This window comes from Ambystoma mexicanum, chromosome 1p (assembly GCF_040938575.1).
Source record: "Ambystoma mexicanum isolate Mex_15411 chromosome 1p, UKY_AmexF1_1, whole genome shotgun sequence".
NCBI lineage: Eukaryota > Metazoa > Chordata > Amphibia > Caudata > Ambystomatidae > Ambystoma > Ambystoma mexicanum.
Window position 1 is genome coordinate 1319676545 of NC_090921.1, and position 25709 is coordinate 1319702253.

Sequence of the window (25709 nt, forward strand, 5' to 3'; positions counted from 1 at the left end):
GTTTCCCAAGGACGGGTGTGATAGATATGGGGCGGTAGTTGGCCGGGTCTGCAGAGGTTTTTTCAGGATGGGGTGCACAAGGGAGTGCTTGAAGTAGGAGAGTAAAGATCCAGTAGCAAAAGAGTGTTTGCAGAAAACAGCGAGTGCAGGGGCAAGGGAGCTGATGTTGTCCTTAATAGTTCTGAAGGAGCAGGGGGAAACCTGTTTGGAGGAGACCTTCATAGAGCGGACAACTCTGGTGACCTCATCAGGTGTGATAGGAGAGAAGGAGGAGGGAGAGGCAGAGGGAGGAAGGGAGGCCATAGGGGAAGAGGGGATGATGGAAGGGGAGGAGGAGAGGGATGCAAGGGTACTCAGGATATCCTTGGTTTCCTTCTGTGAAGTGTGTGGCCAGTGCATTGTAGAGGACCTGGGAGGGAAGAGGTGAGGAGGAGACTGCAGAGGACTTGGCTAGTTCCCTGCAGATTGTAAAGAGTTCAGCTGTGTTGTTGGATGCACCCGGGATGCAAGCCTTGATGTGGGCCCTTTTCTTGGTGCAGATGGAGAGTCTGTATTGCCTTTGGAGCAGGTGTCAGGCCAGTTTGTCAGAGGGTGAGCCTGAGGTCTGCCACTTCCATTCTGCATATTTGCACTTGGATTTCATGGCTGCAAGTTCGGAGTCATACCAGGTGTTGTGCTTAGAGGCAAGTTTAAGGCAGATCCTCATGACTCAGGCAAGACTGTCAAGGGAATTAGTAATGGCAAGTTCGAGGTTGCTCAGAGCAGTGTCAGAGATAGATCCCTGAGTGGGGAGAGAGGGGGGATGAAGGTAGATGTGAAGGCAGCAACTGACACTTGTTTCATCGGCCGGATGTTCGGGAACAAGGTTGGCAAGGCTGATGGAGGTGCGCTCAGGGGGCCGAGCAGACCCAGGTGAGAGGAGAGGAGAGAGTGGTCTGACCAAGATGGAGGGGTGATCAGTGGAGGGAGTGAAAGATCAGTGTGGATGAAAGCATCAAGAGTGTGTCCAGCCGAATGGGTAGGACCAGACGCAAGAATGGAGAGAGAGAGTGAGGTGCAGTGGTCATGGAAGAGAATGGAAGCTGTGATTGAGGAGTCAAGGTGGATGTTCAAATTGGCCATGAAAAGGAGTTTAGTGGTGATATTCAGGAGGGAGGAGGAGAAATCAGCTAATTCAGAGAGGAACAGGGTGGTAGAGCAGGTGGCCTGTAGATAGTGGCAATGGTCAGACAGGAGGTGAGAGAGATGACCAGCTTGCAAACCAGGCTTTCAAAGGAAGAGTAAGGCTGGGTGTGTATAAGGGAAGAAGAGACCCACTCAGGAAAGATAAGAGCAACCCCATCACCTACACAGTTAGTGTGAGTATTAGACATTATCTTTAAGCCATCAGGGAGTCAAAAGCAGTCACTGAGCTGGCCTTGAATCACATCTTGGTAAAAGCAAGGATATTGAGATCAAAGTCTTCAAGAAGTTGGCAATATCAGCAGAGTGTTTTATTGCAGAATGAACACTGAGCGTCGCTAGATGCAACAGATCTCCACCTTTGAAGGTTTTCCGTGGAGGGGTACAGGGCAATGGTACACCAGTCGGGGGGAGAGTGGAAGAAGGAGTAGCAGGAGTAGGAAGTAAGCTAATGAGAGATGTCAGGCGCCAGTCAACAAAGAGGAGATTAGGTTGAGGACCCTGAACCAGGGTAGTGCCAGTGTGATAGACATTAATGAAACACCTGGATGATGCGAAGCCCGCCAAGAGGACTTCCCATTTGGTGTCTCCATTAATGGGTGAGGATGTAAGAGGAGAGAGAGTAGAGATGAAGTGAGGTGTCCATAGATCAGGAGAGTGGACACACAAGAGGATATCAGTGAAGACCTGTCTGAAAGATGCACTGACATAGGTGTCTGTGATCGGTAGGCCAGGGTTAGTGGCCAGGATATCTTTTTTATGCTTTTTTATTCCAGACTTATTGAGTGAGGGAGGGTGAGTGATAGTATAGCAGTTAGCAAAGATGGGGGAGAAGGTGAGTGCCCTGGTGGGGGAGGACAGGAGGAAAGAAGAGGGGGCTGCACAGCACAGTACTAACACAGCTCACCAGATGGCCTAGTAGTCAAGGGTAGCAGGAAACAGATGCACTGGGCTAGCAATCAAAGCAACAAAACATATAAAGGCACCTAAAATAGATTTTGAAACAAGGTACAGAAAGATCACAAAAACGGAATTGGCAGCTCTGATGTAAGGGCACCTAAATATGATTTTGACACAAGGTACACTAAAAGCACAGAAACTAAATTGGCAGCGCAACGTTGGAAAAGGACAAAAAGTCAGTACGACTAAGTCAGGTGAATTAAGGCAAGGAGGATAGAGTGTTGTAGGCACACTATGGTTCAATGGTTTTTTGAGATGAGTCGAGAGGCAGTTCCCAATGCTCAGTAATTCATCACAGTCAGTATGCAGGGTGCAGTGAGTTGCGGCCCAGGTTTGTGGTGTAAAATGCTGTCCACCTGTCGGCCGCTCCATGCTTTCCATGGGAAAAAGCCCTCCGTGCCCTCCCAGGCGTAGACAGGCTCAGACAGGGGCCTCACTCATGGGGCCTTGGAAAAAGTGCCCGGCTTCCACCTGCCGGAGAAAATGATTAGCGTTTCAAGGATGGTCGGGCCAATCACAGGGGGTGGCTGGCTGATCTGTGTGATGACCCGCCACACAAGGATATGTCGGCCATTACTGAGGGGGATCTAAATAGTTATATGAATGGCAGAGTGGCATCTAGTGTGCTTGTGCTTCACAAACACCAGCACAACAGGCGCGCATCAGGAAAAGGCCTGTGTGGAACACTTGTCATAATCTTTTCAGATGTTCTTCTTTTGTGTTACAATTCAGCTCAATATTACAAAGCACAACAGGGCTTGCCTCCATTTGGGTCTGTGGCCTCTGGAATGCTGCTCCTGTAGCATCTGACGTGGAGATGTGTTGATGGTTCCACACAAGGCTAATGCAAAATAGAAATGCAATGGCTGGTCCTGCTGGTTCACATATGTTGAACAGTTCATGAAACATGTTCCACGCAGTTCAATGGTGGAAAACACTAGAATCCCGGGTCTCAGACACAAGGGGAGTCCTTTTCCCATGCTCCCAAACACAGGGAGGATGGCACACAACTGCAGGGGTCCTCTCCCATGGTGAGGTCCTGGGTACCATTGTGACTGGCAGATAGGGGGTCTTGCACCAGAAGCAGGTCACCCGCAATGGTCCCTGTAATGGGTTAGGGGACAGAGCTGGTCTCTGCCTTGGAACACCTGCATCCACCTCTATGGATAGGGCTGCTCTCCCAGCAGGGTCCAACGAAATATTCAGAATGTATCAAGATGATTCCAGATGATTCCCAAGCTGATTCCAAGAAGTGGTGGGAGGCCCCTTCTTTTATAAGCAAAAGTCCCCAGTTTATTGGACTAAATCTAGCCTGCTTTAGAGGTCCAATCCCTGCTCTTGAAATGAGGGAACTTTATCCTTATGATGTCACACCCAAAGTGCATTTCTCCAGAGCAATTGGAGGGGACAGGAAAGAGAGGCAAAACGACCACTCCCTTTCTCAATAGTATCAAAGGCCTTTATAAATGCACCCCCGTGTTGTGAGGCCTGGCTCTCTATGAATGGGTGTGCCTGCTGCTTTCTATTCCCAGGCCAGTGCAGTGTGGAGTGGCTGTCCTGGGGGAAAGGGTGTTGGCTGCCCTATACAAAGGAACAAAGAGAAACAATCCCCCAAGGCTAATCCTATCAGTGGACGGGGTGGGCCTTGTCTGGGAGAAATACACATAATAATTCAAGTAATGCAAGGGGGTGATCTAGGGCTCTACTTTTAGGTGTGTTGCAGCACTGCATGTAAATCTCATATTGTATGTCGGCGAGCAAGAAAATCTTAACCCCAGCAAGCTACCTCAACCAAGTCTCTCGTGTTCAACATCGACAGGCACCTCTTCTTCAAACAGCTCATAGCAAAGGAGACTGAACTGAGCCCACAGGGCTGACACATTTGTGACATCAATTTAATGTGGCTGAGATAATTCTGAAAGATGCTGCCCACCATACCCTAACACAGGTATGGGTTAAATGTACAGTTTTATGTGCCACCAGGACAACATCTTCAGGGTTTTGAAGTTCTTGGAACAGGGATGCATATTTTAAATGCAGCTCCTGCACTGCAGAGACTTTGGTGTCTCTACCGCTGTCAAGATGGAACATGTGGCCTCTGAACCTGATCTGTGCCATTCTTATGGTATGAGCTTATGAAAGGGGAATCTGATTAGCAGAGATGGAATTACTTACATCATGTTATTATTTAAAAACAATATAAAAAACTGGGCTTTCAAACACTTGCCTGGTGGCAATCCATCACAATGTATGTACATATAGGTTTATACACAGGGAGGTGTAGACTAAAGAAGCAAATGTCTGGTCCTATCCACACAGATGCTGTTTTGCTAAATTTTCAGAGAGAGAAAGAGACAGAGAAAGAAAAAGAGAGATAGAAGAGGCCAATAGTAATCTCCATGTCCACCGTACTTCAAATGTCTTGTACTGTTCCACTCCTCACAGGCATCTGATGGTCTGTGATTCATGGGTATATCCCTTCATGATGGCATTCAGACATATATCACATATTAAAAAAGAGAAATGTTGACACAATGGGCCTCATTACGACCCTGGCGGAGTGGGTTTACGCCAGCGGTATTCGCGGCGGACCCGTCCGCCCCACTACGAGTTCCCGTAGCGCCATGGAGCGTTTTCCGCCTGGTTTTTCCGGGCGGAGAAATCCATGGCTCTACGGGACCTTGTTGTTAATTACACTATCGTATTTTACGGTGGCGTAATTAACGCCTTCCCCACTCCCATTATACCCTATGGGGCAAAAATGGGAATGGGGAAGGGTAAAATGGGGAATGGGGATTTACCGCCCCGCCAACCTCGGAATGGGGCGGTAAATCCGCCAACCCCCATGGCGCTATCGGCAGCTTTCCGCCGTGCTCCATGGTGCATTTGGCGCCACGATTTCCGCCAGGGTCGTAATGAGGCCCAATGTGTTTCGGCCTTAACATGGGATGCAACAGTTAAGTCCCTTCACTTTCTAACACACAGCCATGAAACATGACATTTGAAGTAAGGTGAACATAGAGATTACTAAAGGCCTTGTGCTGGCTCCACAATATACATGGGAACTACTGTTTTAAAGTGGTGTACAATAAATGTTTTGTAAAGTAGATATGTTTCATTGCGTGCGCTTACACATACACCTCTACTAACCTCACAGAGTGGTGGAATTTCAAAATTCATGAGGTCTGGTGTTAAGAATTAAGATATATTACACAGCCTGCAGTAGCAGCCGTGTAGTTATGGTTAAGTTGCTCAACCCATAGGAAGAGCACTTTTTGGGTGGCCTATAACTTTGCCCCCCCTGGACAAATCTTCCCCGAATTCTGCAAAATAAGTATATGGCCTCCTTGTATTGATCTTGCAAAGTTTAGATAGATTTCATCCGGGGGGGGGGGGCACAGTTACAGGGTGGTCCCAAAATGTGTGGTTTTCCTCATTGACGCAATGGAAAAAGAACGTGCTCGTGCCTTACAGCCCAAACCGCTGGACGGATTTTCATGAAATGTGCACCAGGAGCAGCAGCTTGGTCCAAAAATCATGCGTTTGTAAATTTGGTGTAAATTTGTCAAATAGTTTCTTTAAAAATTGCCATAAAGTAGGAAAAACAAATTAGTGATATCTGGGTCCGGTCTTTGGACTCATTTCCCAATTCGGTCCGTGGACACCCCTCTGGACCAATGAGGGCCCGGTGTCATGTCCGCAGACATTGAATGCACCCGCTGATTGGATGTTGAAAAACATGAGCTGTGTCATATATTTTGAAAAGGTCACCATGTTGGATTCGCTCACAGCCGTTGTTGTCCATGGACATTGCAGCAAAAACATATAAAACCACACAACATTGCACTTGTCAAACTAATGAAACAATCTCTGAGGAAGTGAGGGGTGATAAGTATGGGATGGGATATGGCTGTAAAAAGGCAAAAAACGTGTGGTTTTCTACCTTTGACGTTTGCGAACAGTTCGGGGACAGCCCAGTAATATTCGCAAAGATTTCAGATGCTCGGGGGCATTCATACATGTTTTTGAATTATAGGGTTGGTGAACAGCAGTTTTTGGATGGTTTACAACTATGGTGCTACTGAATGAAACTGCATGACACTTTGTGATGTCATTTTATATCTGACTTTGAATGGTTCTATAGAGTTTGGTGCTGTTTTGTCAAGAGGGAACACAATTAGAGGGGGTACCAAAATATTAGACAGACCTATACATTTGGTGCCTTTTTGTGAATTCTCACAAAAGTTTACAAAAAGATTCAAGACCCAAATTTAAATCTTTTTGCAAAGTCTGGTGGGATTTTGTGAAGAGGGGGCAAAATAAGAGGGGGTGTTTGAACATGTTGAGATGCTGCGTAACTCTTTTGCCGTTTGACGAATGTGTACAAAAGATTTTAGAAAGATTATAGACTCAACCTTGAATGTTTGTGCCAAGTCTAAATGGATTTTGTCAAGTGGGAGCTAAATTATATGACTATTGTATGTACCTACATTTTAACACTTTTCAAAATATAAAACATCGAAGGATTTGCAGCAAAGTCGTGCAAGGAGCATTGGCAAGGACCTGAAAGCATGGTTTTGCAAATGTGTCTGTGGTTTTTTTTGTTGAAGTGTCATAATGTAGATACAAAAAATAGTGATGTACTTTTGGTGACTGAGGTATAGCCTGTGCCCATGGGCAGCAGTGGGCAGATTGTACGTGTCATGGACTGTGGCCATGGGCAGGCCATGCTTCAGACAATCTGGCTACTGGCTATGATCACAAGGGACTGACAATGGGATTAAAGTGGGCATGGCCAATCGGGAATGGCTATGTGGTAAAGTTTTTCAAAATCGGGATAGGTTTGAATGGGATTTTTTTTTACTGGGACAAGATATTGGGATGGCATGCCAGACTAATTTCCATAATCTTGCAGCAATAACTGGCCCACAATCCACATGCATTGAGAGAGACCCTAGAGAGTCGAAAACACATGTCGGCTGACATCTAACAATAAATATAGGAACCAACAATCGTTTTCAAGACTGCTTTATTATGACAATCGTTAGTTATTGAATAACTGAGGTGAACATGGCTCACTCTCCTAATCGAAACCTAACACTTGAAGAAGAAAGAACCCCATCACTAGCAGCAGGGTAACGCATTTAAAGTACTAGATGAAGTGCTGTGATCTACCCATTCTACTGCCCTGCAATTACTTGATAATCATGTACTCTGACTTGATTATTGGCGCATGCAGCATGGCCGAAGCCCAAGGATTGAATGGGAACAAATATTTTGCTTGCGTCTACAGCCTGAAGTCCTGCATTAAATTACAACACACCTGCACAGGCAGCAGCAGTAAGGACCTGAAAGCATGCTTTTGGAAGTCTTTTTTTTTTTTTTTTCCCAAAGTGTCCAAAGGTAAGCACAAAAAATAGTGTTATAAGTTTGGTGCATGGACAATGGACCTAGCTCTCAGCAAGGACGAAAGTGTACTCTGATTTACTTATTGAGGCATGCGGCATGGCTGAAGCTTTAGGTTTCGATAGTAGAAAAAAATTCTGCTTGCCGCTGCTGCCTGGAATGCTGGACCGGATTGCAGAAAATGTGTGCAAGGAGCGTTAGCAAGGACCTGAAAGGATGCTTTTGCAAATCTGTCATGTGTTTTACTTTTTTGAAAGTGTTGAAACCTAAGTACAAAAAATTGTTATAGTTATATAACCTTTCTGCTGTGGGCAGTGGGCCTAGCCCTCGGCAAGGACAAATGTCTACTCTGATTTCCCTATGGGGGTATGCGGCATGGCCGAACCCATGCCCCATGCATTGTGGAGACTGGACATGCAAACCATGAGCACTGGCCATTGGTTACAGTATGAGGGTATAGTAGACACTGATCTAGGATGCTGGGTAGGAGCAGTGGATAAAGGGGTGGTTTGGTGTGGCTGGGGTAATGGTCGAGCCTCATGTCCTAGTCAATTGAACAATGTCTTGCATCCCCAGCATGTGCTGCTGATAATGATACACATAAGTGCGTGTTGCAAAACATATGTTTTTTAAAGGAGGTTTATAATTGTTTGATATATGGTTAAAGAGGAATTATTAATAACTTTATATAGTGATGTAATATTATGAAACATTTTCATTTATAAAAACATATTCAATTGACAGAAAAAAACATTGTTAAAGGGACGTTATGGTTAAGATGTACCCTACCCTTGGGACTCCTGTGCCCCAGTAGGTAATTAGTGGCGTCTAACCTTGGCATCCCTTGGCACTTCCCTCCTGGGCTCCCATGAGCACTTGTCCATCCGTAATGCCCCTTTTATTTATGGAGTTCTCTCACTGCACAATGCATATGTGCATTTATAGGAGCACTATGTATAATGTGTTGGTATAAGTATGGGAAATGCAGATGCAAAAGATGTGTAGAACATTTTTTTTAAGTGATTGGTGGATATATGTGTGAATGGTTTGAATTGGGCAATGAGGGAATGTTACAAACGTAACAGTAAAATGAGTAGAAGGGCTGTCATGTGTGATAGTGTACATTTGCAATCTGGGTTTTCTAATAAGACATTGGGTCTCATTATAAGTATGGCGGTAGGGGGTTAACGGCACCGCTAAGGTTGCCGGTGCCGTTAACGCCCTACCACAGCATTCCGAGGTCCCTTAGCGGGTCCCACTAAGGCCAGCTGGTTTTACCAGCCGCCCTTAGCGAGAGCCGCTAAGGGACCAGGGAGCTAATAACGGGCCCGCTATTTGCGGCCCCGTTATTAGCTCCTTCCCCATTTCCATTGAGCCCTATGGGGGCACGAATGGGAATGGGGAATGGTTTTCAGAATGGGGACTTACCGGGTCCTCCAAGGTTGGAATAACCCAGTAAATCCCCATTCCGACTACCCGGACACGGGTTTGGAGACAGCCATGGCACTAATAGCACCATGGCTACCTACAAACTCGCGATGAGGCCCATTGACTAGACAGGGGAATGTCAAGTCTATTGATAGTCATAAAGGGCAATGGATTACAGTGTTTATTGTATAATAGAGAGAAGAATTTCCGGCAGAAAATTGTTTCTGTGCTTTTTTCTTTTTCTCTAGTATACAATTGTCCATTATTTCCATTAGCATAGTAGAAAATTCTAAAGGAAATATTGGAGAATCTTATTGAATCTAAATACTTCACTGAAAAATGTAAAGTAGATGGAGTCTATAAGACTATTTTTTAGTTCTCTTTTTTGACTGTGAAAGGTGTTTCTTTTTTGTTGCAGGGGAGGGAAATGAGGGAAGGGGCACCAACCACTAATATGGAGGGGTAGGTGGACAGGGGAAGGTGGTGCGCGTGTGTTACATCTAAAATAGGGGGCAGTGTTTTTTATGCTCATTGATTCCAGCTTCAAAAGCACTTCGAAATTGCTCCCCCCTGCAAAGTGGTGTGTTGCAGTGTACATAGATTACTGTTGTCTTCGAAAGATATGGATCAACAGCCTCTTTTATCGCTTGCAAGGTAGCTGGCGGGATTTTGTGTCCCAGAAGCAGGCTGTGTGATTACAGTATTGGTTGAGGAAGAGGAGGTAGAAGAAGACAGCCTACTAATGCCTAAGAAAGGAACAGCCTTTCTGAGAGCAATGCAGTGGTTGGATTTGTTGTGGCGGGTATGGATGTGGTCCCGTAGGAGTGCTGCCAATATAGTTTGTGACTGAGTAACACTTAAGTAGCTTGATCCTTTGGTACATTCCCAACAGGTATAAAAAAAAACTGCCACATCCATGATGCTCTCTGGGTGCTTGAGATAGGCACTTCCTCTACCTCATCTTTCAGGCCCTCTTCATTGTCTTTTGAAGCATTGCGCTTCTTTCATTGTGTAGGTTAGGTCCTCCGGCTGGTGGTGGTGGTTGTGGTAGTGGTGGCTCTTGGGGAGGAGGGATGGCCATAGCTAATGGCATTTTTAAGATAAATAGCAGTTTTGCTAATATTCTTCCAAGTTTGTGCTCTGTGCTAGATTGTTAATGGATAATGAGTAAGAATAGGTGTAGGAACTGATCGCCTCGGGTCTTGTCAACTAATTAAAAGGCTCTCTTTTCATTTACTCAGATTACAATTTATTCTTGTGAGATGGTGACTTCATTTTGATCTAGCTGACTGCCCCAGTTGCCATGTGCTTCCCGAGAGTAGACCCCATTCTTTGTTGTTTTGTTGTTGCTATAAATACAAAGAGATTCGGGTATGATTTTTAGTGCCAATCTTGTGTGATATGGGACAATTCCTCGGTTTATACATGTGCATTAAGTAGCATCATACAGGCTGCCTTAAGGATATTCTATACATTGGTTGTGGGTCTGGATGTGTAGCTATTCACCATAGATTAGTGTCATCATTTTGTTTAAGTTAAACCAAATAAACAGGTGGCATTTGCGAGTTTGACTCTTTTGTTTTGTAGTTACTCAAATTGAGAGAGGATATTCGGGAACCATTGTATTATTGTAATTATTGTCACTTTTGTTGTATTTTATCTTCGTTTTGTTGGGGTCTTTTATGTTTTTTAATTGCATTTCTTGGTATTTCTTTTGATAACTTTGAAGGAAGTGTTTCAGAATAAACTTAAACTGAACTGATCAGCATATACACTCATACAGCTGATGCCCAAAAGTAGGGTGACCAGATAGCGCCATTTGACTGGGGCATCACATCGCCGTCCCAGGAGTTTCTTTTCACAGAGCATCAGTATTAGGTTTCTAAGCCCAATTCCCTCCATGAAAGTTACCCAAGACTACAATTCCGAGGATCAAATGACTTGCTCCATAAAAGTGCTACATGACGTCTTGTGATTCCCCTTCTAATTGCCTGAGCTTAACCTCAGAGGTACACCTCAGTATTAATCCATCACTATGGTATTTGAAATGAGCATGGCTAATTATGTACCAATAGCACATTAACGCCTCACGGGTCATGAGTGATAAATGTCCACTATGAAATGATTCTGTGAGTCTCTCAGCAGCTGCCCATTAGATGTGGGGGTCCAACTTCCATAAACAAAAGAAATGTCCTTGATACTTAAATCGCCAACAAGCCGCTTATATGCTCTTAAATGCTCCCAGGGCCCGAATGTGCAAGGAGTCCATTCTGCCCCGAGCAGAGGGCCATGTTCCTTCTTACAGTTGGCCCATATTTGATGTTGTTGAGCCCTAAATCCATTCCTCTGGGGCTTGTGGCGTCCTTCAGTGTGAACTGGAAATCATGAGGTCCTGGAAGTCATTCTCAAAGTGGCCCCATATTACACAGTTTGAAATAGCCCAACCATTTTCCTATGAGAACGTTTGAAAATAAAATAGGTAACTACACAAACGAGGCCCAGGGTGCATCTACAGGGTTGCCTGTAGGCCAGTGCATCCCTATTGCAATTCCATTATTGCAACCCTGGCTCAGAAAGCACCAGCACTGAACGTCCTAGCCATGCTTAACAAAACCAATGAACACATAAAAAGAAACATTGTAAACAAACAAGCAGGCAAGGGCAAAATACTCCAAGCTATTTTGGAAGCACCGGCTGAACCCAGGCAGGAACTAATTATAGGCCGAGGGGTCGGCGGGAGTTGACGGACTTTGACCTTAAACCCGAGTGCCCCGGCTGGTCCCATGAGCAAGGGAGGCAGGGGACGGGACCAGCCTGTGCCCCGTTGAGCCCTGAGATGAAAGATCTATTATGGGCAACCCAAGCGCTACCCGTAACTGGAGATGGCTGAACTCTCTTCTGATAACGGGCCGGGACTCCGTTTTGGAGCCTGCAATCCAGCACTAATGAAGATGTACATACCTCTTAACACACTGGTTGGGTGACGCCTGAAATTGCTGGTTGTGCAGTGTTAGTAGCTGGCCCGCTTTCCCGTGCATGCAGTTTTGTACCAGCACCTTGCATCAGCTGCTCACCCCTGACCTCGGCCTAACTTAGATACAGCCCCGTCTCCAGGGGCGGGCAGAGGGGTTGACTACAGGGGGTGCAGAGTTTAAGGAGCTGGGGGGGGCACGAAGAGTTCGACCCAGACAGTCGCCTCTGAGTTTGCCGCCAGTAGAAAGTTAAGCATTCCTTTGTTTCAAATAACGGAATTCATATTGCAAACGCAGCCTCTGAGATGCTGTGTAGACACACACCCTCCACCCTCCCCCCTCTCCCCCCGTGTCCAGCTAAGGCTCTTTGTGTTGATAGAGCCTTGAAAGTGGGGGCAATTTAAAAGTGATGGCTCATTTAAAAAAGCCATTGCTTTTACAGCACAGTGATAAGAACTGAACATGGGGCATTTTTCATTCTGAAGCCAATACAAAGGATCAGTTAGCTGAACAGATTCAGCATTCTTCCAAGAAAATTAACATGCCACTCATAAAAAGTTTTCCACTATGTTCTTTTTTTTCCGTGTCTTTTTATCTCAAACGCCAACACCTTTTTTTGGGTATATTACTTTTTAGTCACATACGGCGCATGCTTGAGAAGGTTAACTGTAATTTTCCTGCCTAAGGGATCTAGTGGCTGCTTTGGGACTCAGACTAAATTCACCTCCTTGGCATCGAAGAACTTATCATTTTCTTAAACACCAACCACTGCCAGATGGCTCCTCTATGTGACCTGGCACCTTGACTAGGAAAGCAGAGTTCACTGGGTCGCTGTGCAGACAGTAGTCCATGATAGCTCAATGCAGTGATATGTGTGCAGCAATGATGTGTGCGCTGCCCAAGTCACCACCCGGTGTGTTAACGCATCTATGTGCCGCTCCTCTACATAACGGCACATATGACTATTTTTGTTTGATGTGTGCCATGTCCATACAATAGCACACTCAAACTATGTGTGTATGCAGCTCTAACGAAAGTGCCATACTGTCCCAAAACTTAAACACATAAAGCAATCAAAGGGGTTCCCACAAATTGTGCTTCCACTAACCGAAACACTCTTTCTACACTGCCAGGCCATGATTTTAACTAGCTGCATGCCAGGGAAATAAGAGAAATTAAGAGATGCTAATGCCAGCTCTGTTAGATACCGCATGGGCCTACTCTTTTGTGATGAAATAACCCCTGAGACCTGCAGAATAGTGAGGAGGCTCTGGAAATGTGGACCCTATACCACATATCTGAAGCTGGTTTTGTTTAAAACGCTTCATCAGCTTATTACTGGTCAGGTTAAAGTTTGTAAGAGGTACAATCCTTTCTGTGTAGCCTTTCTGTGCATTGTTTATTGGGTAACTCTTGTACGGTATCCTGTCCTGTCTGCAGATATAATTCCCTAAAGATGTTTCTGTATTGGGGTTGTGCATTCTCAGATCGAGACCCAGCCCCTCCTCATCTAAAGTTCTTCAGAAACAAGAAGCAAAAGAGCCCTTATACTCCATTCGAGTGGTCGATGTTGCAGCCATTTTATCCTCAAATCCAAACACCTAAGACGTCTGATTGAGTATGTATGGTTCATGGTTACAAGCATTTTAATGTTAGGGTGAGTGTTGTGAACAGTGATGTGAACACCAAGCCATGTGTCTGTTATTTATTGAGAGATTCACACATACCTTTTTTTTTATCACAGACTTGTTTATCAAATATAGAGATCTCTGATCATTGTTATATTCCTGTAATGCTCTGTGAATTAATGCAAATCAGACAGGAACACTCATTGGTGCAATTTATCACCATTCCCTCCCTCATAGGGATATTTTGAGAGAGTACAATAGGAGTGTACCAGACTGTCCACCTTGGAATGATAACCTTCTATCAAAAAATAATATGGTTAGTACAGTTTTTACCGCTTGCAAAATACAAGTGAGGTGTTCGAACAGAACACCTGCAACACAGGGCCAGTGGTCCGTGGGCCCTCAAAACCTGTGAGGCTGGTCACACCACAATGGGTCAGAATGGGCAGGTTGAAACTGCATTCAGGCAAGGCTTTCCCTAAGAGCCGGTGACAGAAAAACTGTTTACTTGGGCAGCAACAGCTGTGTTTTCACATTAGATTTCTTCTGTAAAGTACTTGAATTACAATGTAATTAAACCAGCTTCAATTGTCTAGCAATGATCTATTGATATTGAGGAGGGTTTTGTCGCGTGACACAAGGGTTTAGTTTGAGAGTGATGTGTGCAAGTCAAGGGGGCACATTTTAATTGTGTCTCCCTGGGCACTAAGTTGGCTAGAAACTGCCCTGCTTAGATTGTTGCACTTAAGGCAACGACAGATCTTTTCAGGGGCGGTGCTAAGAATGTTGCCACCATAGATAAAGGGCAATTAGTCTCTCCCCTTCCTCCATGTCAACGAAGTGGTACAGTCCGACTTTTCTCAACTCAGGCTACTTCACGTTTTTAACGTTACTCGCCTGGTCATGGTTGCAAATTTGTGCAAATCAGTCAGAATCGATTATAGAAATTCGGGATAATGAGGACTCCCGCAGTTATCAGCAAAAAGCTTCAGACAATGCATACGTGCATCTAAAACACACACAAAAAGAGACTCGGCACATGATTTATACAAGCGCTTTTCAATGGGCAAATTCCCATGGTAAAGCACTTTTTAAATCAGGCCCTCTGCCTCACCTGCGCTGACACAGGTTTACCAGCTTCCAGTGGGGCACTGGGTTGAGACCGAGCAATTATGCTTGACACATCTAGTGTGTCAATCTTCGGGACCCCAATTCCTGCACGTTAAATGTACCTACTATGCAACAGCAACTGGTCCTCCCTTCACTTGTCACCACATTCTTCGTGTGCCCGGGACATGCTACGCCAACAGGGTGCTCAGTCGTTCTTCTAAACTCAGGAACTTGTAACTGAGGGCAGGGGATGACTGTCTTGTGGCCTGAAAATCCCTCAAGACCTTCCCATTTCCACATTAATCCCTTACTACCTAAGGCAATATCATGTATGCAGCCATCCCCAGTGCCAGAGTGTCCCTTTGAGGGTATACGTTACACTTGTGTTTGATATGATATGAAATGGCATTTATAACGCGCCTATACACAAGTGTTTCAAGGCGCGAATATTAATGACACATAACGCAATAAGTGTGTCACGTATGCTTGCATGCAGTGCAATTGTAGGTCCAATTTAAGGCCTTCTGGTGGTGGAGTTCAAAGCAGATATGTATCACTGTCTCGCTCTAGACTAGGCTCTGTAATTAGACGTACTTGAGTTCCTGGCCTTTTCCTGACCACGACTGAAAAAAGTTACCTCACTTTCAAGAAAGCTCACTGAGCAGCTCCAACACTCAAATCCATTAGATGTAGTTGACTGTTCTCTAAAAGATCGCAAATGGTCCCAATTTTGATTTTGATTAACTTATTCTGTTAGGTTCTTTCCGTGCACTCTGGAATTTGCATTTTCTGTGTTATTCCTCATTCTAAAAGCAGGACTACAAGTCCCAGAGTGTATGCAAATCTCAGGATGAATCTCACCCGCCATTGGCCAACTTGAAATTCCTCCTCTAAAGGCACAGTCCAACGTGAGCTTGTGCATGGTTTGAAACGGTCGAGTGTTGCCACGCTGCAAAGCTGGAGAAATGTGTCTAATCTCATGTTTGCATACCGTACATACAGCTTTGCTTCTCACTTTACAAGCTCCAGAAAATAAAAAATAAGGACTTGATGAGCTACTCACGCCTCAGATGGGACAGATTCAGACATGAAGGTATTTACACATCCAAATGGATAGCTAAATAATGTTTTTCTTCTCTGGAAAGGCACGGGTGATTATCTGTGCCCCGGGTAGGTGCCAAGAGGCCTGCAACATGGCCGAGCTTGCTATACAAGGCTACTTTACAGCACCACCCAATCATAACCTTCACTGCTTATAAATGTTCTGGGAAGCAAAGACGACTATGAACAACCAAGACAGGTGCTGCCCAGCAGCCGGAGCACATACTTCTGCATGCTAATTTCTCACGCCCTAGTCACGACACTTCAAAAGTTGCTGAAGTTCGGAACAAAACAGTGACATCATTTGCATTATGACATCAGTTGGCCAGAGTCTGCTGAGAGGATCTAGGGCAAGCATTCCCATTACCCAATCCACTGATTCCAGGAACAAGTGAGCTCAGTGTTCTCAGTGCGCAGAACCACGCGTGTGACGCGCCCACCATCTGTTAGGAATTCATTGGTCTTGCGGTCAGTTTTCCCTTATCCCCATGCAGGAATGTCCCAGATGTCTGATATTGTTAATGCTTGCTTGGTGTCCATAGTTCACCTCTCTTCCATCTGAACAAGTGTTTCTACTGTACACCAGGCATGTATCCAAGGATGACAAGAAGCTTGGTAACCAAGCGCCTAGATGCCTCCGGGTTGGGTGCGCTGTACAAATGTCAAAATAAATAAATAAATAAACCACCACCAGGCAACCGCTTATCTGCCTCTTTACTTATACAGAGCAGCTCAATTCCCATTTCCTGATCTCCAATGTATCCGATTGTGGTTGCATCTTGAAGTTGCTGTTTACTTGGATGAAGTAGATAGTCATCCCCAGTGCCCACATCATCCAGTGCCCTTTCTATGATGTGAACGCTCAAACACTACACACCGAGATGGATACTTTTACTGGTGAAGGAGCTGAAATCTCTGACAAGCCTGCTGGGGATGAAGACTAGACAGCCACATGCCGAGCGTGGAACATAATCATTACAATATAGCACTGGTGCGGAAAGGCAGGAGGCCAGGAGAAAAGTCGGTCTTACAGTGGGGGAATCTGGGACTGACTCTGCATCAAGATCTCAGACGCACCGGCCTGTAATCTCTTCTGATTTCCAAATTGCAAATCCCACTTGTTCGCATTTTGTAATTCGAGCTTCTCGGATTTTGGTTGTTTGTCCCCCATGTATTTGGGGACACCCCTGCAACTCCCACAGCCTAAAATATCCAACCTTGTTCGGTATTAAGGGATTTGATCTTTTATACCAGGCTGAATGGGCACTAACTGTGAATTTGACCTTTTCTTTTTGGGGTATACCCGGACAGACCACCTCTGTCAATACCAATAAACCAGTGCCCACCTCATATTAGTTAAAAGTATAAGGGTTTAAAAGTATAAGGGTGAGTTCGCTGGAACATGGGTGAAGAGGTCTGGCGCAGGGGAAATTCTCCTGCATTATCTCGTGACCCATTCTATTTCCTCAGAGTAATAAAAGATGCATTTTCTTGTAGCATGACCCATAATGGCCCTATTACGTGAGAATGTGGTAGGACTGAGCTCTGGGCTGTTACAGACCCTGCCAACCTTGAACGCAGGGATCATTGCTATTAGCACCCCGTGGCATTTATCAGAGGTGTTAATACTTGTTTTGTTGTTTTTAAAGAAATAATGGAATCAGCATTAGCAGCATCAGGAAAAGTGAGGGAGAAGGCTACTCCCTTTCCTGTTTTTTTATTTAACAAATGTGCACAGGTAGCAGCGATGGAGAGTGGGACGAAAGAGTGGCTGCTGGCACAGGTAAGTGTAGGGGACAAAGGGAAGAATGGTGGGTGCCGGCTTGTTGGGGAGGCACCAGGGAGTGAAATTTGGGTGGGGCAGTGAGCAAGACAAAAAACACAGAAGAGCTGGGGAGTGGCACAGGATCCAAGGGGAAGACATAGATTCTGCCCCTCTTCCCGGTCACCTAAATGGCAAGTGCCTCTTACCAGGTTGCTAATATAGCTATCACCCACATGTTCGGGGCGTACAAGGCCAGTAACCGCCTGCCAACCTGAGCCTAGGCAGGCCCAAGTGAAGCAAGGGAGTCAGTGAGGGCTGTGGGCGGGTACTGGCCATGTAGGGCAGAAGATTGTGGGTCATGGTCGGATTAGAACCAGGCATTGCAGAGAATACGCTTTGGGAAATGATTTCACCCCTCCCTGCTAGTGCTTCCACGGAAAGATGGAAGTTAGGGGCATCCACATTGAAGCATGGATAAGATCCTTCCTCTTTTAAGTAAGGACCCCTGTGTACAAGGAACATTTCCACCAAATCAAAAAGCTGGAGAGTAGTAAACAGTCGCCCTTGGTTCCAGGAAATAACGACAGGGCTGGCCTCTTACAGCAGAGCATCGCTGGACCTGGCACACTTAGCCAGAGTGAAGAACCTTACTTTGCCATCCTGAAGAGAAAAGGATGCTCCTAGGGGTGCATGGGAGGTTGGCACTGTGTATTCTTTGAAATCGCCTGCCGGCATGGAGGCTTACCTAGACCGTAAGTGCAATGTCAATGTGTAGTATCTGTGGAAAGTACTGAAAGTCGTGCTCCGGGGATGCGTCCTTGAAAGTGGTTCTTTGAAGATGGACACAAGTTATCTGAGACCTTAGGTTGCTGTGTCCCTTGGGATGGAACTCCATTAGAAACCATGAAAACCTTCTATCTATTGTATGTTGACGATCTACGTGGAAGAAACCACTGCTATAGCTCTCTGATGTTAGGGGGGCACCACAATCTTTGGCCCAGGATACAGATACGACATTCTCCACACTACTCGCCTCAGCAGTTTTTGACGTCACTATATTTTTGTGGGACCATGGACATTAAGATTCAGGATGGGTTGGGTAAAGGCTTACTATGTGGTTTAAGGTACGCATCCGCTTGGGGTCTGGTCGTGTGAGACTTGGGTTTTAAGACTGACAATTCATGTAATATTCCCTCACCCTGATGTTTAAATGTATACATGTATAGTGTACTCTCCTTTCAGATAGATAACAATGTTATATGGTTTCGTTGTAAAATGTACCTATATATGTGGGAGGATTTTCAATGTGTTTTTGTAATGTCGGTTGATCTATTGATTGGTTAAGTGAAAACATATCTCGTGGCAGGATGCGTGGCTATCAGAATCATGGTAGCAAAGAGATCATAAGATCAAAGGTGGGGGTGTACAGAGTTGCCCCTCGGCTAGATGCTATCAGCAGTAGTTGGATGAGGGTAGGTATAGAGACAAGTGTGAGATCGTTAGAAAGGTTCCAAAATGTAGTTATCCAGCTCCATTCCTGGCTGACAGGGATCTCTGTCATAGCGGGGAGCAGCAGCCCAGCCCATGTGGATCTGACCTGACTTCATGTATACCTTGATGAAATATTGCGAACCTATCTGTCCAATCCTATAGCAATGTGTGATAGGGCAGAGTAAAAACTAACCATGTTGCCATTCACCATCACAGACGAGCCCTTCCATGCTGTTCACGTGATCTCTCTTTAATACCTCTAACGCCTTCACCATTAGCACCCTGGGAGGAGGTGCTGTCCGATCAGGATGATCGGAACGCAGGCTGTATTCTCTAGTACAAGCCTGTGTTCCGGGAAGACTGGGTCGCCAGCGCCCACTTCCCAGCTCCCCCTTCACCACTTAGCACCCATGTAGTTCCTTACGTGGGTGCTAATGGTGTCTTTAAAAGAAAAAAAAAAAAGAAATGTGCCTTTCTTACGCTGTCCGGTGTCATGCAGTGCAGCTGGCAGCTTAGACCGTTTTCCTGTTGATGATGTCACAGTCTGAAGTCCTTTCTTAAATTCAGGACAGTTGTAATATCAAAGTAACCTTAAAAAAGGACGTCATTTGTTGTTTTAAAATACATATTTTCACATTTTAGTTCCTTTATAAGGAAATATATTGAGGTGATATGCCCCGAGGTGGTGGTGCCATTACCGACAGGAGATTTTGGAGTCTGCCACTTAAGGATTGCGCCACACATTCAAAATCACAGAGCCCTTTATTCCTGGTTTACACGTGTTTCGGCTGCTCAAGAGCCTTTCTCAAAACAAAAAGGGCAACAGCAAAAATGTCATAATCTATATACAAAGTTATATACATATTCATAGATTTGACCACACAGGAGGACAGAAAAAACATAGGGTTAGGTTTTAGTAGATATTTGTTAGAAATTCAAACAGTTAAACATAGATTTTTGTTTTCAAAACCATATATATATATGAGTAGATATTTTCATCAGTTCAAACACAGAATATAATATAAACAAACAACACATACGGTAAACGTACCACAAAGGTAAAATACCACACAACAAAAGAAGAGAAAAAAACAAAAAGACAAAAAAATATAAAGAACAAAGAAATAAAGAAAATCATTTAGCATGTTTGTCATATATTTAAAGCATAATAAGATCATCTCTCTACATTTAATAATGCCAATGATATATATATCATCCTTTTATCTAATTCCCGATAATATTCCATATGCTATACCATTTGTGTTTGATGGTCACTAAAAGTTTCTGGTTGTAGGTTTGTGACATCTCTTATTTGACATACTCTCCAATCATGCTATAATGTCATTTAAATTGAAATATTCTTACCCATCTTATTTGCAATAGTCCCGGGTAAATCCCTGTAATTAAGGCATAAATTGTAGTAAATTGGCCAATCGATTGTAAATTCCTATTCAGAAGTCAATTTAAAAAAAAGTTGTTATATTTTATGCATCCCTTTTTGATATGAATTTTTACATGCCCCTCCTATTGTGACTAATAAGCGGGTCCCATTTATTTAAAAAAGTTTGTTTGATTTTTTAAAAAGAACAAAAATAGCAAAACGTGCCCCACATTGATTCAAACAACTAGTGAAAAGTGCATACACACTCCGTGCTGGGATTTTTTTATATAGCTATGTTAGCTCTTAGATAGGTCACAAAACAGTTTCTGCGCCTCACATAGGCGCGTTTCTTAGCGCGTTGTGTGCTCATCGTTAGCATAAATTTATCTATATCAGAAAAGGTGCCGAAAAAATAAGGGCGTGGAAAACCGTCTCCTTTACCCCCGCCCAGAGACCCTCTTTTGTCTCCTTACCTCAAATGTTCTAACTTCAAAGTTCCTCCCGTCGGCTTGGCAACAATAGTGAGCTGTCCCGCGAGTCTTGCCCCGTTTTGTATACTGTTGCCATGGTTCCCTAATTGATCCTTTCTCGGTTTCTACTACTTCTTACATGGTGGCCATTTTAGAACGGTATGTTCAAAATGTGAGACACAGGGCCGTGTATTACAAACACCTAAGTAGTTCTTATTAATTGTCCACGTAAGTACGTGCTCGACCCTGTATTTTAATTTTAATATATTTTAGGTGCATTATTAAGATTTAATTTTTATTATACATTGCGTTTAAATGAAAAACCATATTTTACATACCTACATTGTTAAGCCGGTCCATGATCCTGTATCTCTTCTTTTCTTTCCCCTTGTTTTTCTCGTTAATATGAGCAAGCATTTTAATGATATGACCACATTACAACAAAGCTAGTTTGTAGAGCACATATTGCAAACACTTTAACAATTCTAATGTAAGTAGTTAATATTAGCTGTAAAAATCATATTAAATTAGCTACTCAACAGTGTCATCTATGATGTGCCAAAAAGCTACAACCTATTTATACTATGTCTAGTACATGGGCATACTGCTCAACAAATGATCTTTGTATTCACATTTTCCTCTACTCGGCTAGTCTAATTACCACTTATACCCCGTTTTAACACATGTTGAAATTGAACCAGAAAATCATTATTTGAATATAGATTCAATAATAAGAAACAGTGAGCCCTTCCCACTGTCCATTCAAAAGAAAACTAAAATGCATCGTTACGCATTTTTATATTCATTTTATCTCCCCCCCACACATTTCTCCAAATGTGATTCACATTCCACACTTGTCACTAAAGTATCAAGAGTCTAATGATACACCTATTGCTTCATATTCATATTCACATTCATTAGGTCAAAGGAAATTCCCCATGTCATTATCATGATTCAAACCAAATTCAATTGTTCTGAATTTACAGATCAATCTTGCTTCCATCTGCCTTAGTTTCTGTCATGTCACGTGGGAGACCGGAGTCTGCCGCTCCCTTTTCCTCCTGGCGAGTCTACCCGCGCGTTCGCGTCTGGGGACTCGCCAGGGGAGGAGCGTTGGGTGTTGGGCCCGGCGGCCTACGGCGCATGCGCGGGAGACCTCTGTCGCGGTTCCGCGCATGCGCCGTGGACTGGGCTCGCCTCCTTGGAAGGGCTTGCCTTCCAGGCCTCGTTGTGGGTTCGCCAGTGCCCGGAGACGAAGCGGCTTGCGTTCCAAGCCTCTCGGGCGCCGGCGACCCATAAAAGAGGCCACGAATCGATGCAAGCCGCGTCTCAATGCGGTTTGCTTCGCTCCGCTTCGTTTGTTCCTGTGCTCCTGTACTTACCTGGGTCCAGTCCTGGGCCAGCCTTCTACCTTCCTGGGACTTGCCCTGGGCCTGTCTGCTTACCCCTACCAGGGTCCTGCCTTGGGCCTGCCTGTTTACCCTTACCTGGGTCCTGTCCTGGGCCAGCCAGTTACTTACCTGAGACCTGCCCTGGGCCTGCCTGCTTACCCCTACCTGGGTCCTGTCCTGGGCCAGCCAATTACTTACCAGGGACCTGCCCTGGGCCTGCCTGCTACTCTTACCTGGGTCCTGTCTTGGGCCTGCCTGCTCACTCCTGCTATAATCCCATCCTGGGCCTGCCAATCACTTACCTGGGTCCTGCCTTGGTCCTGCCAAGCAACTCTTCCGGGTCAACCCTGGGTCCGCCTACTCGGCTCCTTTTAGGGCCAGTCTGCTAGTTATATCTGGTCTCCCTCATTCCTGTCTGGCCTGCTCCTGTCGGACCACCAGCATCTGCCAAGATCTTTTCTTTCTGCGGTATAGACCTGTCTTGCCGCGTCGGACATTTTGACTACTACTGCAGTTCTTGAGCCTTCGGAGTATTGTCATCGGACTTCGTCTTGCCAGCAATCTTCACCAAGACTTTGGCCTCACCTGTCTGTGCTTGCACAGTCCCACTGTCACAGTTATCAGAAGAGTGCCTTCGTCACATTGGGAGTCGGTCCATCCTCCACCCATTTAAAATCGTGGGTGGTGGAGAGGCTGGTTCTTCGTGCCACTTGTTCATCTTTTCACAAGCTCCAGACTGGCGACCTCTGCGAGATCGACCTCCAAGACATCAGGTACGCGGCCCTCTCGGGCTTCCCAACTTGACAGATTGAGACGCCTGCCTTCTGACCTGGAGATGGATGATACGCAAGACATGCGGAATGAGTTACTAGCACTCAGGGCCGAGATGACCGCCCTGCGTCAGGAGAATCAGACGTTACGCCAGATGATAACCCAAGGAGCGCCTAGTACCTCTCAGGTGGAGGGATCTTTGGCTCACACTACACCTATCAAGTTTGATGGAGACCCGAGACGGGTGGCTGAATTTTGTAATCACTGTAGGATACATTTCCTTTTCAGATCTACTTACTTCAACAATGATAGGGCCAAGATCGGGTATATCCTGGGAAATCTAACAGGAAATGCGTTAGCCTGGGAAACTCCGTTTGTAGTTACAAACAGTCCCATTTTGAATGATTTTGCTGCCTTTGAAAAAGCATTCCTTGAGGTGTTCCAAACGCCTAATTTGGCCTCCGCTGCACAGAATCAACTGATGGATTACAAGCAGGGAAGCGCTGACATTATAGCTTACATCAGCCGCTTCCGACTTTTGGCTACCGACTCCCAATGGCCAGAAATTACACAGAAGACTCTGTTTCGCCGAGGCCTCAGAGAAGAGTACAAGGACGAGTTACTCCATATCCCCGAACCAGAGAGCCTCCGACAGTTGATTGATCAGGTGCTCCGTATTGACCAGAGGTTAGCCGAAAGAAAGGCTGAGAGATGTCGGCTCGAAAGAAACAGTCCCAGGACGTCCAGTTTACCCGCAGGTTCGTTCGGTCCTACTGAATCTGGATCGGAGCCAATGCAACTAGGAGCCATAAGAGGTCCATTATCTGAGGAAGAGAAGAGACGGAGGAGGTCTTTACGTTTATGTCTTTACTGTGGAGCAGCCGGGCATTATCTCGGTACGTGCCCTTTGCGTCCGCAGAAGACGAAGTCGGGAAACTAGGAGACCTGTCGTGTACTGGAAGGGCAATTACAGGTCTCAATCCATCTTCAGACCCTTCAGTTGTTTGTTCGATTCGTCTTCCCATGCAACCAGCAGTGTTAAAGACCTTGAAGATCCAGATTAAGTTGCCTGACAAGAATCTGGAAGTATTAGGCCTGTTGGACAGTGGGGCTTCCGGCAACTACATCGACGAGACATTCGCCTCCAGACACAAGATACCACTCATTTCCAGACACATACCTTTAACCGTGGAGCTCATTGATGGAACTCCCTTGTCTTCCGGGCCCGTTTGTCAGTTCACAGTAGGTCTAGTCCTCCAGATTGCGGACCATCTTGAAGAACTCGTCTTGGATGTAATAAAGTCCCCGTCCTACAAAGTGGTCTTGGGGTTACCCTGGCTGCAATACCATAACCCGGTGATAGACTGGAGAACTCAGACTTTAACCTTTTAATCCGCTGTTTGCGCTCAGAAATGCAAGCTACCAGCTCCTACCCTGGCCGTTTCAACCTCCCTGGAAACATACGGCAGAGGGGTCAGTCTATGTTCCACGTCTCTGATTCCACAGGAATACATCGACTACGAACAGGTATTCTCTGAACCTGGCGATATACCTCTTCCTCCACATCGTTCCTTTGACTGTTCCATCGAATTGTTGCTGGACTGTGCCATTCCCCGTGGGAAATTGTATGCCCTAACACGAGACGAAAAGCAGGTGCTTCAGGAGTACTTGTCGGAGAGTCTACAAAAAGGATACATAGTGCCGTCTAAATCACCCGCAGGATTCCCCATGTTTTTTGTAAAGAAGAAAGAAGGCACTTTGAGACCCTGTGTTGATTATCGGCAACTGAACGATATAACAGCAAAAGACCGTTATCCATTACCTCTGATTCGCAGTATCCTTGAATCCTTGCATACTGCTCGGGTCTTCTCCAAACTGGACTTACGCGGAGCTTACCACCTGGTACGTATCAAGAGCGGGGACGAGTGGAAGACAGCCTTCAAGACACCATTCGGGCATTTTGAGTATCGAGTCATGCCTTTTGGCCTATACAATGCCCCCGCTGTTTTTCAACGATTTATGGACAACATCTTCGGCGATCTGCTTGGCTTATCCGTCTGGGTGTATTTGGATGACATCCTGGTTTTTTCCAAATCCTTTGACGAGCACGTGGAACATGTTCGTGAGGTCCTTCGTCGGTTGCCCATTAATAATCTATTCGCCAAGGTGGAGAAATGCTGCTTTCACCAACCCAGCATCGAGTTTTTGGGGTTTGTGATTAATCAGGAAGGAATTGGGATGGATCCCAAGAAAGTGCAAGCCATACAAGAATGGAAACCTCCTCATGATATCAAGTCCCTTCAACGCTTTCTGGGATTCGCTAATTTCTACAGGCGCTTCATTCCTCAATTTTCTTGGATCTCTGCACCCCTCACCAGGCTAACCAGCTGCAAAATCGCTTTCTCGTGGGATTCCAAGGCTTCTCAGGCTTTCGACATCTTGAAGTCAGCCTTTATGGCAGCCCCGATTCTGCGCCATCCACAGGAGGAGCTACCCTACATTGTGTAGGCCGACGCTTCCAGCTTCGCGGTTGGTGCTGTCCTCCTACAGAAAGACCCGACTACGTTGGTTGAACATCCAGTGGCCTATTTTTCTCGCAAACTGAATCCCAGCGAAACAAATTATGCGGTGATTGAAAAGGAACTGTTGGCTA

At 45.3% G+C, this 25709-nt stretch overlaps 1 protein-coding gene across 1 annotated transcript in view; it reads right to left on the reverse strand.

Annotated features, from left to right (window-relative positions):
- The window catches only part of LOC138453563 (serine/threonine-protein kinase SBK1-like), a 106091-nt gene that overhangs the window by 32628 nt on the left and 47754 nt on the right, over positions 1-25709 (reverse strand). The gene's annotated exons all lie outside the window — the stretch shown is intronic.